This window comes from Ornithorhynchus anatinus, chromosome 1 (genome assembly GCF_004115215.2).
Source record: "Ornithorhynchus anatinus isolate Pmale09 chromosome 1, mOrnAna1.pri.v4, whole genome shotgun sequence".
Taxonomy (NCBI): domain Eukaryota; kingdom Metazoa; phylum Chordata; class Mammalia; order Monotremata; family Ornithorhynchidae; genus Ornithorhynchus; species Ornithorhynchus anatinus.
The window spans coordinates 113,980,644-114,001,220 of NC_041728.1; the positions used below are offsets into that span (position 1 = coordinate 113,980,644).

The 20,577-nt window shown below is 43.5% G+C and overlaps 1 pseudogene; it reads left to right on the top strand.

The window, feature by feature from the left end:
- The first annotated feature begins 3,691 nt into the window (after nt 1-3,691).
- LOC100076087 overlaps nt 3,692-20,577 on the top strand; it is a 39,302-nt pseudogene continuing 22,416 nt past the window's right edge.

Genomic DNA, 20,577 nt, shown 5'->3' on the forward strand with positions numbered 1-20,577 from the left:
AAGCATTTGGAAAGTACAATTTGGCAAGAGATAGAGAAGCAATCCCTACCCAAGAACGGGCTCACAGTCTATAATGGAGAGACAGATAACAAAAGAGAACTGGTAGACAGGCATCAGTAGCATCAGATATGAAGGAAGAGGGAACTCCAGGCCAGAGGGAGAGCGTAGGCAAAGGATCAGCAAGAAAGTTGAGGTACAGTGAGGGATGCTGTACTGGGTTGATGAGTAAGTTGGTGTTAGAGGAGTGAAGTGTGTGGGTTGGGTTGTAGTAGGAGAGCAGTGAGGTGAGGAAGGAAGGGTAGAGTTTACTGAGTTCTTTCAAGCCAGTGGTTAGGGGTTTCTGTTTGATGTGGAGATGGGTGAGCAATTGCTGGAGGTTTTTGAGGAGTGGTAAGGTGTGGGCTCAGCATTATTTTAGTGAAATGATCTGGGCAGCAGAATGAAGTATAGACTTGAAAGGAGAGAGAGACAGGAAGTAGGGAGGACAAGCTGTAGTCATTTAGTTATATAACAAAGCCTTGAATTATTTAGGTAGTAGTTTGGATGGAGATGAAAAGGTAGATTACAGAAATGTTGAAAGAGTAGAGCTAACAGGATTTGATAGCAGACTAAATAGATGGGTCAAATGAGAAGGATGAATTGAGGATAACACCAAGGTCATGAGTTGAGAGACAGGGAGGATAGTGGTTTTGTCTATACCTATGGGAAAGTCATGGAGAGATGAGGGTCTGGGAAGATGAGGAGTTCTGTTTTGGACATGCTAAGTTGGAGGAGTCAATGGGACATCCAAGTAGAGATGTGCTGGAGGCAGGAGGAGATGCAAGACTGCAGAGAAGGGGAAAGGTCTGGGCTGAAGATGTAGATTTGGGAATCATCCACATAGTGGATGGTAGTTGAAGCCATGGAAATGAATATTCTCTCCCAGGTGCTCTGCACAGAGTAAGCACTCAATAAATACCTTTGATTGAATTACTGCGGTACCCTATTAGCTCTGTGAAACATGATCAGATGAAGACTGAATACCAGCTATTTGCAAATACAAGCCATTTCTTTTCCCATTCATTCATTCATTCATTCACTCACTCACTCACTCACTCACTCACTCACTCACTCACTCACTCACTCACTCACGCACTCACTCACTCATATTTATTGAGGGCTAACTGTGTGCAGAGCACTGTACAAAGTGCTTGGGAGAGTACAGTACAACAATAAACAGACACATTCTCTGCCCACAGTGAGTTTACAGTCTAGAGGGGAGAAACAGACATTAAAATAAAAAAATAAAAGCACCTTGGGGAAGACTAAGATGAGGAGAGAATAATAAAAGTCTTTATAGATGGGCTTGCATCCCAATTCTATAGTTTGACATTTAAGGAGGACTAGGCCTAGATTGGGAGTTTCTGAGCCAGAAACTAATCTTGGTTCCTCTTAGAGTTGGAAGTAAGAGGCAGTGTGGCCTAATTAGAAGCAGTGTCACCTAGTGGAAAGAACATGGGCATGGGGAATAAGAGGACTGGGATTCTAATCTCACCTCTCCTCCTTTTCTTCTGTGTGATATTTGGCAAGTCACTTAACTTCTCTGGGCCTTAGTTCCCTTGTTTGAAATTTAAAAAAATATTTGTTAAGTGTTTACTATGTGCCAGGTACAGTACTAAGAGCAAGGGAAGATACGAGCTAATCAGGTTGGACTCAGTACCTCTCCCATAAGGGGTTCCCAGTCTTAATCCCCATTTTTTACAGATGAGGCAACTGAGGCACAGAAAAGTGAAGTGACTTGCCCAAGGTCACACAGCAGACAAATGGGGTGTCAGGATCAGAATCCAGATCCTTCTGACTCCCAGGCTCATGCTCTTTCCTCTAGGCAATGCTGCTTGTATGGGGATTTAATACCTGTTATCCCTCCTACTTCAGCTATGGGTCCCATGGAAGACCTGATTATTTTATATCTACTTCAGTATTTAGTTTAGTTATTTGCACAGAAAAAGCCCTTAACTAATATGACAAATACTGCATGTAGACTGTAAACTCCTTATGGGCAGAGAATGCATCTGCTAATTCTGTTGAACTCTCTCAACTGTATATATCTTCATCATCCTATTTATTTTGTTTAATGAGGTGTACATCACCCTGATTCTATTTATTTGCCATTGTTTTTATGAGATGTTCTTCCCCTTGACTCTATTGATTGCCATTGTTCTTGTCTGCCTGTCTCCCCCGATTAGACTGTAAGCCTGTCAAACGGCAGGGACTGCCTCTATCTGTTGCCAGGTCGTACATTCCAAGTGCTTAGTACAGTGCTCTGCACATAGTAAGTGCTCAATAAATACTATTGAATAAATACTATTGAATGAATACTCTCCCAGTTGCTAAGTACAGTGCTCTGCACACAGTAAGCGGTCAATAAATACCATTGATTGATTGATTGAGTATAGGAGAACTCACAGAGATCAAAGAGAAAGATTCAGAAGGTGGTTGAATATCAATTCCAGAGAGCTTCCCTGGAAAACCTCACAGTTGGGATGTTTCTACATTGGCTTTCTGGATAATATTTCTGGAAAGCCTGTTCTATATAGGAGTTCTAGACCGGGTTTTTAAAGAGCTGTTCCAGAAAGCCAGTAAAAACTGGAATGCTTAAAGTCCGGGGACACGGAGAGTTGTTCCAGAAAACCATTAGAGCCGCAACATGGCATAGTAGAAAGAGCAAGGACCTGGAAGTGAGAAGACTTGGGTTCTAATTCCAGCTCTGCCACAAGTCTGCTGTAAGACCTTGGCAAGTAACTTCACTTCTCTATGCCTCAGTTACCTCATCTATAAAATGGGGATTAGAACTGTGGGCCCCATGTGGGACCTAATTATTTTGTATCTACCTCAATATTAGAGCAATACTGGGCACATTTGCTACAATCATTATTATTAGTAGTATTATTTCTCGACTGAGCATTCTGGGGTACAACAGAAACATCTCAAATAGTTGGGAAAAGTTTTCAGTCACTCTGGCTGATTTGCTTTCTTGTTTGTTTCAAAGTTATTGCATTCTGAAACATACCTAGAGAGCAACTGGAGCTAAATTCCCTGAGGATCAAAGCCTTTTCTTGAGTAAAAACTGTCAACATCTCTCTTACAAGTAAATCCAAACACCTTGCACAGAGAGGGACATGGGCTGAACAGTAGCATCCTGTGTTGGAGATGTTTAACCTCATGTAATCTGCTAGGGATTTCTGAAGAAGCTCTAAGGAAACTGGGACTGGGAAGCAACTCAGAGGCAGCATCCTGTAGATGTGACATCATTATACCACATCAGGTTCTCATCACCTCTGCGGCAGGAAAACTTAAGAGATGATGACCTTTTTCCCCCACAGAAAGCAACCGCAGCAGGTCTGAGTAGAGAATGAATGTCCAGTCAAGGAAGGTATTTCCTATCAATAACCTGAAAATCCCCGTGATTTTTGCCCATCTATCTCTAAGCACTGACCAAAGTTTCCTGGGGTAGCTTCCAAATCACTAGCTGGAGTCCTCTGTTTGTTCCACTTATTGTATGAAGCCACAGGATTTGTGATTGATTGAAGTATATAATTATGCCAAGCAGAATCTCTGGGAATTCACACCCCATCCACAGACTACCGAGTAAAAGGTTGTATCAAAGAACTTCACAAACCCTTGCAGAGAATACATAGATTATTTTCTCCAAATGGATCATCATGAAAGATTATATCTGATTCTGGGTGTCCTGCTTTTTTTACTGGCCACCCAGAAACCTGTGGAAGGAGAGGAGACATGCAGGCTGCTGGGAAAGTTTGATTTACAAGGGTATACAGAATCGACCAACCACTCGCTCATTATTGGAGGAATGTTCCCTATTCATTCCAGGACTATCCCAGAAAACGAGTCTATTTCGGAGCCAGTTTCACCAAAATGTGAAGGGTAAGACTTTCTCTTTCTTATGGCCTTCTTACAGCACAGGTTGCTTGGAAAATTGGATAGCTCTGGTTCTTGCCAGTGCTGCCACGTTGAACTTGAACTTTCTAGCTCTCTCTGGAAGGAAAACCATGAAAAATCTGTCTTTTCTGCCAATCTTGTTTGAATGAGTTTTTCTGATTTTACAGCTTTGCCAATGATCAAAGAAAATTCATCCTGGAAATCCAGTTCCTTGTTTGACAGTATATGACATGCTCAGAATTTGGCTATCTTAATACTGTTGATGTGAATTCCTATGGGTGGGGATGGAGTCTACCTACTCGACTTGTACTTTCCCAAGTGCTTAGTGCAGTGTCCCAAACACAGTAAATGTTCAGTAATTGATAAATTGAATTTTCTAGTACTCTGTACTCAGACAACAAAAGTATGATTTTCTTGAAATGTGACAGGTTTTCACACTATGGCATTGTAATTGTATTAAAATCCTTATCTAAAGAATTTTAGGAGATGAGGCTCAGTCCCTCTAAAAATACTTTTCTTTTCCTCTCCTATAGTTTATTTTAGAAACATGACTTCCATTCTATTCTTCCTAAGCATATTTCAAACATCAATTCATAGATGTAATTATAGCAAGTCCCCTTTTAAACCTCATTGAGTTCTCTATTCATTTGCTTCTTCATCCGGGCAAAGCGAAGAAGGAATAATGGAATCATTAAACAAGATCACTTGGGGGTGTGCTGGCTTCTCGTTGTTCCTTTAAGGTTTGCAAATCCTCAGTCATCTGAAATGAAAAACAAAGATTCAATGAAAGAACAAAACACTCTAAATATGTACAAATGAAATGGAAATACAAATCTTCTCTATTGTCCTACCAGAAATTCTTGAGGATTTCCTTGGAAGAAAGAATAAATACATTTGCTCTTTCAGATAGAAACCCACCCTAAAAAAAATTCTAGAACCTGTCAGGAAGGGTTGCACCACATTCAATTTTTAATTTTCAATAATTATGTGACTGGGGTTATGACTTGCTTGACTCTCCTAATAGCTCGATCAAGAAACTCAGTATTTCCTTTTCTTCAGAAAGACATTTAGCAGTTAGGTAGGTTACTATTATCTAGACATTCTGATTCTAGGGATGTCTTCATTTTTTTTTTCTAAATTAGCGGACTGTATTTGGGCTGCTTTATGTGCACATTTACAAGAGTGGCCAGAAGTCAGGGCTATTCAAAACCATCAAAAAATCCCTGTAGATAATGGATGCTGTTTATAGGTTCTACCTTTGAGAAGCTTCCCAGTCTCATTGGGATACCTTCTTTCACTGCCACTTCAAAGACCTCCTGCTCGTCTTCCCAACCTTCTCTCAAAACACATTAAGACTAGCCTACTGAATCTGACCAGTGGATCTACCAGCCTAGTAGCCTGTCACTGAAAGGAGCGCTTCAGAGTGCTTGGCAAAACAGTGCATTAGTTGTCCTCTTTGACAATGATCTTTGTAAATTAGGGAAGTGACTTGTAATAGTCCTCTTCCCTCCAACAGCCCTAAACATTTGACTCTAACATCTCAGTGTGAGATTTTCCAAAACCTTCTTGAATCCATTGATATTTTTTGCTTGCTCAACTTCCTGTGCAGATGATTTCCAGACCTGCTATTCTGATGAAGTGTTTCCTTTTGTTTGTCTTGAATCTACTGTTTTGTAGCTTCACTGAATTCGCACAGGCAGGAATAGAAGAGGGCTGGAAAGGGAGAGGATCTTGTTGATACTGGAGAATGCCAAAATCAATCCATCGATCAATCACTGCTAATTACTGAGCATTTACTTTGTGCAGACCAATGTACTAAGTGCTTGGGAGGGTACAATACAAAAGAGTTTTTAGACATGTTCCCTACCCACCAAGAGCCTACTGTCTAGGGGGGCCAAGCAGAAGTATGGTCTATCTTTTTTCCTTAGTGCATGTACTGTAATGTGGTGGAATTACCCTCTTCTAAAGAAAGAATGGCCAGGCAGATAACTATGTCTTCATTTCCAGCAGCTGGAGGTAATGAAGGTTATTCTTTCATGTCATGGTCTGCAACTAAATACTAGTCCAGATGGTCTATTGGTCAGACTCATGATGACGTTGTTTATGCTCTTGTGTTTTTAGTCAAGAGAATTCAATTTTTTTAAACACACACACACACAGAATTTCCATGCTTTTTTCCTTTACTTCCTAAGCTCTTTGATATTCACCTCAGCCCCATAGCACTTATATAAATATCTGTCTACCTCCCAAAATTTATTTAAATATCTTCATACTCTACTATTTCCTCTATCTGTGATTTATTTTAATGTTTGTCTCTCCCTATTGACTGTAAACTCCTTATGGGCAGAGATCATGTCTACCCTGCTCTATTACATTGTATTCTTAAATGGCGTTTGTTAAGCCCTTTCTATGTAACAGGCACTGTATCAATCAATCAGTGGCATTTATTGAGTGGTTACTGTGCCCAGAGCACTGTACTAAGAACTTGGGAGAGTACAATACAAAAGACATGTTCCTTGCTCACAAATGACTTGCCCAAGGTTTACACAGCGGATAAATAGCGGAGCTGGGATTAGAGCCCCAGTCCTTCTGACTTTCAGTCTTCCCTTCTGGAGAAAAAGCCCAAGGCTTGGGAGTTAGAAGGACCAGGGTTCTAATCCTGACCCTGTCACATGTCTGCTATGTGACTTTGGGAAAGTCACTTCACTTCTCTTTGCCTTAGTTTCCTCATCTGTACAATGGGGATTCAATACCTATTCTCCCTCCTTCTTAAAATGTGAGCCCATGTGGGTTTTAAATATCTTGTCTCTCTCCCACCACTTAGTAGAATACTTGATCCAGAGTAAGCACTTAAATACTCCAATTACCTTTAGTCTTATTAATTTCCCTAGCAGGTTGTTTGGTGCTTTGCACACAGTTAAGTGTTTAATAAATACCACTGATTGAGTGATTTTTTCCAGGTTTCTGTGCTGCTGAAAGAGGAAAGTGCTCACAGCCTCTTATCTCTTTAGAGAATTTAGAGGCTATACTGAGGGGCAGAGGAGGAGGAGAAGAAGGAGTAGGAGGAAATAGTTAAGATATTGAGGAGGAAGAGGAGGAGGAAGTGGAGGGGTAATAGCAATCACCAACTGAAAGGGGTCCCAGAGAGTCAACCCTCCACTTGGAAAAGATAAAAGTGGAGGGTGGAAGGTTTGTTAAGAGTCCGGTTGCCTCTAGCTCCAGATAGGGACTTCAGAACAGTGCCTAGCATGTAGAAAGTGCTTAACAAGTACCATGAAAAAGAAAGATTCCCCCATGTCCTGGTTTCCCAAGTCATCCCCCACAGCTCCGGGCAGAAAAAACTTTGGGGACATGGAACACATCTCTTACTGCAACCCTTCCTTCATGCATATGCTCTGAATCTGTCTGACAGTTCATCTCCCCGGAGCCTCTGAGAGCTTTCGCCTCCTGCCACACTCACATCCTCAATGAAGGAAGATTTACCAAACTGTGGCTCTGCCTCAGTGCTCAGCCGAGGTAGTTCCACTCCTGGCAGGCAGGCAGACTCTCCTCACAGGTTGGGAAAAGGAGGTGAAGGGATTTGATGGTAATAATGGTATCTGTTAAATGCTTACTATGTGTCATGCACAGTACTAAGCACTGGGGTAGATACAAGGGGATTGGGTTGGACACAGTCTCTGTTCCACATGGGGCTCACTGTCTTAATCCTCATTTTGTAATAATAATAATAATAATGATGGCATTTGTTAAGCCATTACTATGGGTCAAGCACTGTTCTAAGCGCCGGGGTAGATACAAGGTAATCAGTTAGTCCCACGTGGGGCTCACAGTCTTTATCCCCATTTTACAGATGAGGTCACTGAGGCACAGGGAAGTCAAGTGACTTACCCAAGGTCACACAGCAGACAAGTGGTAGAGCTGGGATTAGAACCCAGGTCCTTCAGATTCCCAAGCCCGTGCTCTAACCACTAGGTCACACTGATCAAATGATGTCACAGCGGTGGAGGAAGGGACAGGGCCAAGGTCAGCTGCTCCATCATTGTCTGCCTTTCCCTGTCAATCAGTCAATCAATTGATCAACAGCATTTAATGAGAATTTACTGTGTGCAGAGCACTTGTACTGCCTTCAATCCCTGCTGCTATTCAGGTCTGCAGTTCACTTTCAAGTTCCTGGCCCCAAACCTGACATATATTTCAGCTAACATTCTTGCCAAAGACTGAGCATCAGGAATGCCAAGCCCTAAGTATACATCTTTTCTCTTCCACTGTCCTTGTCCTTTGTCTCCCTAATTCCCCACCCCACAGCATACAAAAAAAATACTTCTTTGTCAAGAAAAATAAAACTGAAAACAGCCTCTATACCACTGTTACACGCTAGAAGCTTCAGCTTCAAGCAGTTAAACTGTGAGTTGCAGGATATGATTACTTTGGAAATGATTAGTAGCCTCAGGCACTTGTGAAATATGGATGGTACCTGCTCTGGCCCTATTACTTAGACTGTAAGCCCCCAGTAAGACAGAAACTGTGACTGCATTTTGTAACTATCCATGGCACATTGCTTAGCATATAGTAAGCAGTTAATAAATAGCAAATAACCGAAGAACACCTTCCTGCCAGAGGCTGGCAGCAATCTCTCTTTGGAGGGAAAGAAGATCATTAAAATCCCAAAATGGGTAGAGAGAGTCAATACCGTAATCAGCACCCATATGCTGCTTCTCTCGTCTCCTCATGGTTTACCTCTATAAGGAACTCTGTCTTTCTAGGTTTTACTGCTATAATCTTTATTTCCCAGTGGGTGTTCCCCTTCAAATATTCCTCTAGACTGTAAGCTCGTTATGGGCAGGGAATATTTCTACCACTTCTCTTATATCTTTATAGAGTACTCTCCATACTCTTAGTAGAGTGCTCAGCATACAGTGAGCGCTCAATAAATACGATTGATTGATTGATTGAAATATTTCTCCCTGAATACAGGAAAGTGAAACTTGAGTATTAACCTTGATTCCTCCTTTGTAGTTTTAAGGGGTGCACTACATCATCCCCTAGAATTGTGCAAGGGAGAAGATTCATTCAATAGTATTTATTGAGCACTTACTATGTGCAGAGCACTGTACTAAGCGCTTGGAATGTACAAATAGGTAACAGATAGAGACAGTCCCTGCTCTTTGATGGGTTTACAGTCTAATTGGGGGAGACAGACAGACAAGACAAATGGCAATAAATAGAATCAAGGAGATGAACATCTCATTAAAACAGTAACAAATAAATAGAATCAAGGTGATGTACATCTCATTAACAAAATAAATAGAGTAATGAAAATATGTGCAGTTGAGCAGTGAGTACAGTGCTGAGGGGAGGGGAAGGGAGAGGGGTAGGAGCACCTCTTTTCTGTGGACTTTCTTTTTCCACCTGAAATTTGACTGACAGGAACCAACTCTTTTTTATGCCCCATCGATCCATGTGTGGGAAGAGTCATAAAAGATGTAGATTGTGATCAGCCAGCTTGGCAAAATCAATCAATAAGCTGTATTTACTGAGTGCTTACTGTGTGGAGAGCGCTGTACCAAACGCTTGGGAGAGTATAATACCACAATGTAACAAACCCATTCCCTGCCCACAGTGAGCCTATGTTTTTGGCCAGAAGTACAGGTATGACTTTGAGTCAGCACCCATGTGAGGCTAAAGCTATTCTGGTCTAAGGGGGTCTGGCCAGAGACTGGTGGAGCTGGTGGGTCTCCCCAGAAGGAGGATGGAAGAGATCCTTCTCCTCCCACAGGAAGGATATAGCTGTGGGTTGGCAGAGCTGCCAATACCAGTATTCCAGCAGCTGAAGCAGGAGGAGGAAAGACCCCCGCAACTGGAGCCCTGCCTCAAGGCCTCTGGAAGTATCTACTTACCTCTAATCTCCTACTATATGCCAGCTCACAGACTTCCCTCCTCTAATGTTCACCTCCTCAAGGTACTTCAACCTCGTCTCTCTGTCTGTCTCACTGCCTACCTTTTACATGTCCTGCCTCTGGCCTGAAATGCCCTCTTTCCTCATATCTAACAGACAATAACTCTCCCCCATTTCAAAGTCTTACTGAAGGCAAGTGTCCTCCAAGAGACTTTCCCTGACTCTGCCCTCTTTTCCTTTTCTTCCACTTCCTTCTGTGGCTCCCTGACTTACTCCCTTTATTCATCCCCCGTCCCCAGCACTTATGTACATATCTGAATTTTATTTATTTACATTAATGTTTGTCTCTGCCTCTAGACTGTAGGCTTGTTGTAGGCAAGGAATGTGTCTGTTTATTGTTATATTGTACTCTCCTAAGCACTTAGTACAGTGTTCTGCACACACTAAGTCCTCAGATTGATTGACTGGAGTGAAACAGGGACTGTTTCTTTTCAAATCAGCACAACCTAGTAGAAAAAGCATAGGTCTCAGAGTCGAGACCTAGGTTCCCATCCCAGGTCTCATCCTACTGAGAGCTCACCTCCTCCAAGAGACCTTCCCAGACTGAGCTACCCCTCTTCCCTCTGCTTCCTCTTCTCTCTCTCCTCCCCTTCTGCCCTCTGCTCCCCCTCTGCCCTCTGCTCCCTCACCCTTCCCCCCTTCACTTCCATTCAGCTAAGCCCCCTTTCCCTCTGCTCCTCCCCTCTCCCTAGCCCTCCCCTCAGCACTGTGCTCATTTGTATATATTTTTATATATTTTTATTACCCTATTTTTTTAATGAGGTGTACATACCCTTGATTCTATTTATCATGGTTATGTTGTCTGGTTTTTGTCCTTCAGTCTCCCCCGATTAGACTGTGAGCCTGTCACTGGCAGGGATTGTCTCTATCTATTGTCAAATTGTACATTCCAAGCGCTTAGTTCAGTGCTCTGCACATAGCACTCAATAAATACTATTGAATGAATGAATGAATGAATGCTTACTGTGAGACGCCCTGGACAAGTCCTGCCTCAGTTTCCTCACCTGTAAATTGGGGATTCAATACTTGTTTCTCCCTCTTACTTGGACTTTGAGTCACAAGTGGGACAAGGATCATGTCTGCCCTGATGATCTTTTATCTACTCCAACACTTAGTAGCATGCTTGGCACAGAGTAGGTGCCTAACTAATGCCACAGCTATCATTCTCTTCTGCAAGCCCCTCCTTCGCTCCATGATCTTTAGGGTGGCAGGGTCTGGCAGTGCTGTGGAGCAAGCCTAGCCCAAAGATAAATTGACACTGACAGTCAATCAATCGATTAATCAACCGATTAATGAATCAGTAGAATTTACTGAGCACTTACTGTGCACTGAGCACTTGGGAAAGTACAATATAATAGAATTATTAGGAGTGAGCTTTGCCAGCAAGGCACTTTCAGTCTACAGGGGAGCTTTTGGTCTACAGAGAGAAACAACCTGCATTTTTCAGAACAGACCATTTATCCAGCTCTTGAGAATCGACCAGGCCTAGTGGAAAGGCCTGAGAATCAGTGGACCTGCGTTCTAATCTCAGCTCCGCCACTTGCCTGCTATGTGACCCTGGGCAAGTCTCTTAAATTCTCTGTGCCTCAATTTATCCATTTGCAAAATGGGGATTCAATACCTGTTCTCCTTCCTCCTTAGACTGTGAGCCCCTTGTGGGTCTTGATTATTTTGTATCTGCCCCAGCACGTATTATATCTCTCCCAATAGCTCAGTATATCTCCCTCAGAACTTAGTATAGTGCTTGGCACATAGTAAGAATTTCACAAATTCTTGAATTCTGCCTCCAGGATGTCTCTACCTGGATGTCTGCCCACCACCTAAAACTCAACATGAGCGAAACTGAGCTCCTCATTTTCCCTCCCAAACCCAGTCCTCTCGCAGACTTCCCTATCATTGTGGATAGTACAATCATCCTTCCCATCTCTCAGGCCCGCAACCTCGGTGTCATCTTTGACTCGTCTCTCTCGTTCACCCCACACATCCGATCTGTTACCAAGACCTGCCGGTCTCACCTTTTCAGTATCGCCAAGATCCGCCCTTTCCTCTCCACCCAAACGGCTACCTTACTATTACGGGCTCTCGTTATATCCCGGCTAGACTACTGTGTCAGCCTTCTCTCTGACTTCCCTTCCTCCTCTCTCGCCCCGCTCCGATCTATTCTTCACTCCGCTGCTCGGCTCATCTTCCTGCAGCAACGATCTGGGCATGTCACTCCCCTTCTTAAACAACTCCAGTGGTTGCCTATTGACCTCCGTTCCAAACAAAAACTCCTCACTCAAGCCTTCAAGGCTCTCCATCACCTTGCCCCTTCCTACCTCTCCTCCCTTCTCTCTTTCTACTGCCCACCCAGCACGCTCCGCTCCTCTGCCGCCCACCTCCTCACCGTCCCCCATTCTCATCTATCCCGCCATTGATCCCTGGGCCACATCCTCCCGCGGTCCTGGAACGCCCTCCCTCCTCACCTCCGACAATCTAATTCTCTTCCTCTTTTCAAATCCCTACTCAAACCTCACCTCCTCCAAGAGACCTTCCCAGACTGAGCTCCCCCCTTTTTCCCTCTGCTCCTTCTACCCTCCCCCTTCACCTCTCCATAGCTAAACCCTCTTCTCCCCCCTTTCCCTCTCCTCTTCCCCCTCTCCCGTCCCACCCACTCAGCTCTGTACTCATCCGCTCAACTGTATATATTTTCATCACCCTATTTATTTTATTTTGTTTAATGAGATGTACATCACCCTTATTCTATTTATTTGCCATTGTTTTTATGAGATGTTCTTCCCCTTGACTCTATTTATTGCCACTGTTCTTGTCTGCCTGTCTCCCCCGAATGGACTGTAAGCCCGTCAAAGGGCAGGGACTGTCTCTATCTGTTGCTGACTTGTACATTCCAAGCACTTAGTACAGTGCTGTGTACATAGTAAGCGCTCAATAAATACTACTGAATGAATGAATGAACACATACCATAGTTTTAAGCAGCGTGGCTTAGTGGAAAGAGCCTGGACTTAGGAGTCAGAGGTCTTGGGTTGTAGTCCCGGTTCCGCCACCTGTCAGCTATGTGACTATGGGCAAAACGCTTAACCTCTCTGGGCCTCAGTTACCTCATCTGTAAAATGGGTATTAAGACTATGAGCCTCACGTGGGACAACCTGATTACCCTCTATCTACCCCAGCGCTTAGAACAGTGCTCAGCACATAGTAAGCACTTAACAAATACCAATATTATTATTATCATTATTATCATTATTATTATCAGCTCATGCCTGGAGTAATTTCTTTCCTTTCCAGATTTTACTTCCGTGGTTACTGCTGGGCCAAAACTATGATCCATATGATCCGTGAGATCAATGAGAGAAAGGACATCCTCCCCAACATCACCCTGGGCTACCAGATCTTCGACACGTGCTTCACTCTCTCCAAATCCGTGGAGGGGACCCTGGCGTTCCTGACAGGACAGGATGAGACAAAACCCAACTTCCAGTGCAGTGCCGGGGCGCCTCTAGCAGGGATTGTCGGGACCAGTGGGTCGTCGCTCTCGGTGGCTACTGCAAGAATCCTAGGCCTCTATTACTTTCCTCAGGTATTGTAAAGCTTGACGGATTTAGGTTGGAGCAAAAAAGCGGGTATGATGCGGGGGGGAGAATGGGTGGGAAGAGTGGAGTCGAGGCAGCAGAAGAAATCATAGAAATCAGAAGATTGAAGCCAGGGAGATCAGTAGAAGTTATAATAATGATAATGATGGTACTCGTTAAGTGCCTACCATAGATGTGCCGAGCACTGTTCTAAGCACTGGGGTATATCATTAGAGAAGCAGCGTGTCTCAGTGGAAAGAGCAAGGGGTTGGGAGTCAGATGTCAGAGGTCATGGGTTAGAATCCCAGCTCCACCACTTGTCAGCTGTGTGACTGTGGGCAAGTCACTCAACTTCTCTGTGCCTCAGTTACCTCATCTGTAAAAGGGGGTTTAAGACTGTGAGCCCCACGTGGGACAACCTGATTGCCCTGTATCTACCCCAGCGCTTAGAACAGTGCTCTGCACATAGTAAGCGCTTAACAAATACCAACATTATTATTATTCATTCATTCATTCAATAGTATTTATTGAGCGCTTACTATGTACAGAGCACCATACTAAGCACTTTGAATATACAATCTGGCAACAAATAGAGACAATCCCTGCCCAATGATGGGTTCACAGTCTAAATGGGGGTGACAGACAGCAAAGCCAAACAGAACAAAACAAAAACAAAACAACATCATCAAGATAAATAGAATCAAGGAGATATACACTTCATTAACAGAATTAACAGGGTAATAAATAATATATACAAATGAGCACAGTGCTGAGGGGAGGGGAAGGGGGAAGAGCAGAGGGTGGGGGGGAGGGGGAGGGAGGGGCAGCAGAGGGAAGGGGGGTTCAGACTGGGAAGGCCTCTTGGAGAAAGTGAGCTCTCAGAAGGGCTTTGAGGAGGGGAAGAGAGTTAGTTTGGCAGAGGTGAGGAGGGAGGGTATTCCAGGTCAGCGGGAGGATGTGGGCCAGGGGTCGACGGCGGGGTAGGCGAGAATGGGGGACTGTGAGGAGGTGGGAAACAGAGGAGCAGAGCGTGCGGGGTGGGCAGAGGAAAGAGAGAAGGAAGGTGAAGTAGGAGAGGACAAGGTGATGGAGAGCTCTGAAGCCAAGAGTGAGGAGCTTTTGTTTTGTGCAGAGGTTGATAGGCAACCACTGGAGGTTTTTTAGGAGGGGAGTGGCATGCCCAGAACATTTCTACAGGAAGATGATTCGGGCAGTGGAATGAAGAATAGACTAGAGTGGGGAGAGAGAGGAAGAAGGGAGATCAGAGCGAAGACTGACACAATGATCCAGCCGGGATATTATGAGAGAAATACAAGGTAATCATGTTGTCCCACGTGGGGCTCACAGTCTTAATCCCCATTTTACAGATGAAGTACTGAGGCATGGAGAAGTGAAGTGGCTTGCCCAAAGTCCCACAGCCGATAAGTGGCCGAGCCGGGATTAGAACCCATGTCCTCTGACTCCCCAGCCTGTGTTCCTTCCTCCAAGTTATGCTGTTTCTCTGAAGTAGTAGGAGTAATAGTAGGAGTAGTAGTAATGGCAGTTACAGCGCTAGCTGTAGTAGTGGTGGTGACAATAGTATTGATGTGGATACATCTATAATTCTGTCTATTTACACAGATGCTACTGATGCCTGTTTACTTGTTTTGGTGTCTGTCTCCCCCCTTCTAGACTGAGCCTGTTGTTTGACAGGGATTGCCTCTATTTGTTGCTGAATTGCACTTTCCAAGTGCTTAGTACAGGGCTCTGCACACAGTAAATGCTTCTTAAATGCTATTGAATGAATAAATGAATGAATAGTGACAGTAGAAGGTAGAAGTAGTGGTATATACAGCAGGAGTAGTAGTAATAGTAGTAGAAGCAGTAGTGGTGATATTAGCAGCCGTAGTCGTAGCAGTAGTAGAAAGAGCAGTAACAGTCGTACTAGTGAGAACAGTAGTCGTTACAGGAGTAGCAGCAGTAGTAGTAGTAACAGCAGTACTAGTAATTAACAGAAGCAGGAGTAGTGGTGAGAGCTGTAGTAGCAATAACAATAGCAGTAGTAGTTACAGCAGCAGCAGTATTAAAATGGGCATGAAGACTGTGAGCCTCATGTGGGACAACCTGATTACCCTGTATCTACCCCAGCACTTAGAACAGTGCTGTGCACATAATAAGTGCTTAACAAATACCAATATTATTATTATTAGTCTTAACAGTAGTACTAGGAATAACAGTAAGAGGAGTAGTAGTAAGAGCAGTACTAGTAATGACAATAGTATTAGTAATTAACAGCAGCAGCTGTAGTAGTAACAGTAGAACCAGGAATAACAGTATCAGGAGTACTAGTAAGAGCAGTAGTAGTAACAACACTAGTAGAAGTAGAAGTGACAGCAGGAGCAGTATTAGAAGTAGTAACCATAATACTAGTAATAGCAGTAGTAGTAAGAGTACTGCTAATAATCAACTCTTCCCCTCTTCAAAAGCCTTACTAAGAGCTCACCTCCTCCCAGAGGCCTTCCCAAAGTGAGCGCCCCTTTCTCTCTGCCCCTCCTCCCCTCCCCATTCCCCCAATCCCTCCCTCTGCTCTTCCCCCTTCCCCTCCCCACAGCACTTGTCTATATTTGTATATATTATTTATTACTCTATTCATTTTGTTAATGATGTGTAGCTATCTAAGATGCATCGTGGCTCAGTGGAAAGAGCCCGGGCTTGGGAGTTAGAGGTCATGGGTTCTAATCCTGACTTCGCCGCTTGCCAGCTGTGTGACTTTGGGCAAGTCACTTAACTTCTCTGTGACTCAGTTACCTTATCTGTAAAATAGGGATTAAAACTGTGAGCCCCACGTGGGACAACCTGATTACCATATATCCCTCCAGCACTTAGAACAGCGCTTGGCACATAGTAAGTGCTTAACAAATACCATCATTATTTTTTTTTATGATTCTATTTATCTTACTGGTAATTGATGCCTGATGACTTGTTTTGCTTTGTTTCCTGTCTCCCCCGTTTAGACTTTGAGCCCATCGTTGGGCAGGGATGGTCTTTATCTGTTGCTGAATTGTACATTCCAAGCACTTAGGACAGTGCTCTGCACCTAGTAAGCACTCAATAAATACGACTGAATGAATGAATGAATAGTAGTTACCAATAATAGCAGTAGTACTAGGAATAACAGGGCATAACAGGGAATAATAGGGGTAAGAGCAGTACTAGTAATAACAATAGGAGTATAGTAGTTACAGCAGGAGCAGCAGTAGCAGTAGCAGTAATAATAATAATAATCATAATGATGGCATTTGTTGAGCTCTTACTATGTGCCAAGCACTGTTCTAAGCCATGGGGTAGATACACGTTAATCAGGTTGTCCCACATGGGGGTCCCAGTCTTCACCCCCATTTTACAGATGAGGGAACTGAGGTGCAGAAGAGTTCAGTGACTTGCCCAAAGTCACACAGCTGGTAAGTGGTGGAGCCGGGATTAGAACCCATGACCTCTGACTCCCAAGCCACTGATTCTTTCCTCTGAGCCCTGCTGCTTCAGTAGTAATAATAGTAGTAGAAGTTACATCAGTGGAAGTCGTTGTCCTACCAGTAGCCTTAGTGGTAACCTGAAGATAACACCTGAAGGTAGTCACAGCAGCAGCAGCTGAAGCAGAAGTATTAGAAGAAGTAGTCAGAAGCAGTATGGCTTAGTGGAAAGAGCCCGGGTTTGGGAGTCCGAGGTCGTGGGTTCTAATTCCAGTTCTGCCACTTGTCAGCTGTGTGACTTTGAGCAAGTCACTTCACTTCTCTGGGCCTCCTTTACCTCATTTGTAAACAGGGGATTGAGATTGTGTAGTACAGGGACTTTGTCCAACAAAATTAGCTTGTGTCTATCCCAGCTCTCAGAAGAGTGCTTGACACATTGTAAGCGCTTAACAAATACCATCATCATTATTATTAATAATTATATTTATTGAGTGTCCACCTGGAGCAGTGCACAGTACTTGGTTTTGGTAAATATAGAACAAAGTGGTAAGTACTCTCCCTGAATGTATTTGACTCTTGGAAGCTGGGAAATATTTCGTTGGCTTTTACATTTATTCAGGCAACAATATAGAAATTGCTTTGTGTGCTGGGCCTTGTTCATCACATCTTTTATCTCATAAAAAAATCCAATTCCATTATACTGAACTTGGTTTTTGTTTTAATCCCTGCAGTGAAATATTCAATGTTTAATTATTTTACTGTTACATTTTCTTAGAAGCACTCATGGAATACAGAGTGAATAGTATAGAGAAAATTTTCAGAACTAGTCATGAAACGACTACTGCAGTAGGCACAAGAAGAACACTCCATCAGCATCTCCTCACTTCTAGCCTTCTGACGTAAATGAGGCGTGAAAGATCTGTATTTCTGAAAGGTGTCCTCTTGGGTTATTGGAATATATTCAACATGAGTGCAAATATCAGTACCTCAGAAATTGTAAGAAAGAGAATGTCAAACATGTAGCAGCGAAGCCTGAGAAGCAACATGGCCTAGTGGATAAAGCATGAGTTTGGAAGTCAAAAGGACCTGGATTGTAATCGCAGGTTCCCTCTGGTCTGCAACATGACCTTGGACAAGTCACTTAACTTCTCTGTGCCTCAGTTACCTCATCTGTAAAATGGGGATTAAAAATGTGTGCCCTCTGTGGACTTGGACTATGTCTGACCTGATTGTACCTTGTATCTACCCCAGGTCTTAGTACAGTGCCTGGCACAGAGTAAGCGCTTAACAAATACCGTGAAAAAGAATTTGTCACTGGGAAAGATGGAATCAAGCCATTGGTCTATTTATGGAGTACCTGCTGTGAACAGAGCACTGCTCTTGGTACAGTTTTAGTATTAAGTCAAAAACAGAAGATTGCAGCAGTGAGGAGATGGAGAGGCAGTATTTCATTTTGCTGTTGGTATTTCTGTTTTGTTCAACTTTTGCTGGTTATTTTTCTCTCATATGGCTGTTTCCCTTTTCAGATTATGAGCTCCTAGTGGGTCAAGGACTGTGTCTGACCCGTGTCAGGCCTGTGTCTCCATATATTTTTCCCAGTGCTTAGTAAGGTGTTTTTTTTTTCCAATCATATTTATTAGACATTTACTATGTGCCAGGCACTATTCTAAGTCCTGGTGTAGATACAAGATAATCAGGTTGGACACAGTTCCTGTCACATGGGAATTTATTGTTAAATGTAAAATTCCCATTTTACAGATCAATTGGTCATTGGTATATATTGAGTGCTTACTAATAATATAATAATAATGTTGGTATTTGTTAAGCGCTTACTATGTGCCGAGCACTGTTCTGAGCGCTGGGGTAGATACAGGGTAATCAGGTTGTCCCATGTGAGGCCGTCAGTCTTAATGCCCATTTTACAGATGAGGTAACTGAGGCACAGAGAAGTTAAGTGACTTGCCCACAGTCACATAGCTGCCAAGTGGCAGAGCCGGGATTCGAACCCATGACTAGGTGCAAGGTATTCTATGAAGCACTTGGGAGAGTACAATACGACAGAATTAGCAGACACATTCTCTGCCCAAAATGATCTTACAGTCTAGAGGGAGAGATATTAATATGAATAAATAATTTATAATATATAATTTGAAGATATATACATAACTACTGCAGGGTTGGGGGGAGGGGGATGCGAATATGAAATGTCCTGAGGTCATAGGTACAAGTGCAGAGACAATGCAGAAGAGAGAGGGAGTAGGGAGGAAGAAGGGCTTAAATGGGGAAGGCCTCTTGGGGAAGATGTGACCTTAATAATGCTTTGAAGGTGGAGAGAGTGATGGTCTGGCATATTTGGAGGGGAAGGGAGTTCCAGGCTAGGGGGAGGATGTAGGAAAGGGGTTGGCAGCGGGATAGATGAGAATGGGACATTGTGGATAAACTGACACTGGAGGAGCAGAGTGTACAGCCTGGACTGTAGTAGGAGATTGGTGAGGTAGAAGTGGGTGGCCTCACTGAGTACTTTAAAACCGATGGCAAGGAGGTTCTGTTTGATGCTGAGATAGATGGGCAGTCAGTGGGAGTTCTCGAGGAGTGTGGGATGGACTGAATGTTTTTGCTGATAAATGAGCCATGCATCAGAGTGAAACATGGATTTGAGTGGGGAAAACAAGAGGCAGGGAGGTCAGCGAGGAGGCAGATGCAGTAGTCAAGGCAGGATAATAATAATATTATTATTTATTAAGCACTTACTATGTGCCAAGTTCTGTTCTAAGAGCTGGGGTAGATACAAGGTAATCAGATTGTCCCATGTAGGGCTTTCAGTCTTCATCTCCATTTCACAGATGAGGTAACTGAGGCAGAGAAGTTAAGTGACTTGCCCAAAGTCACACAGCTGTCAAGTGGCGGAGTCAGGATTAGGGATTAGAACCCATGACCTCTGACTCCCAAGCCCGTGCTCTTTCCACTAAGCCATGCTGCTTCTCTAAGAAAAGTGCTTGGGTCATCATGGTAGCAGCTGGGATGGGGAGGAAAGGGCAGATTTTTAACAATACTTTGAAAATAGAACTGACAGGATTTGGTGACCGATTGAATATGTGGTGGAATGAGAGAGATTAGTCGAGGTCTACACCAAGGTTACTGGCTTGTGAGATAGGGAAGGTAGTATTGTCTACAGTGAAGAGATAGGGAGAGGACGGGGTTTGAGTGGGAAGATAAGGATTTAAATTTTGGAGGTCTTAAATATGAGCTGTTGGCGGGACATCCAAGTAGATATGTGCTGAAGGCAGGAGGAAAGGAGGGATTACAGGGAAGGAGAGAGGTCAGGGCTGGAGATGTACCTTTGGAAATCATCTACACGAAGATGGTAATTGAAATCATGAGAGCGAATGAGTTCTCCAAGGGAGTGAATGTAGAGGGAAAATAGATGGGGTAATATTTGAGGTAACTGAAGCACGAGAAGTTAAGTGACTTCTCACATTAGAGGTAAGCTCGTTGTGGGAAAGGAGCATGCCAGTTCAGTTCACCTGTATCGTACTTGCCCATTCGCTCAGTACAGTTTTCTGCAGATGGTGAGCGTTCAAAAAAGGTGCTTTTTCGATGTTAGTATTGCTTGGCTTGGGAGGGGCTGTAACAATCCAATAGTCACCTCTTTCACTTACACAG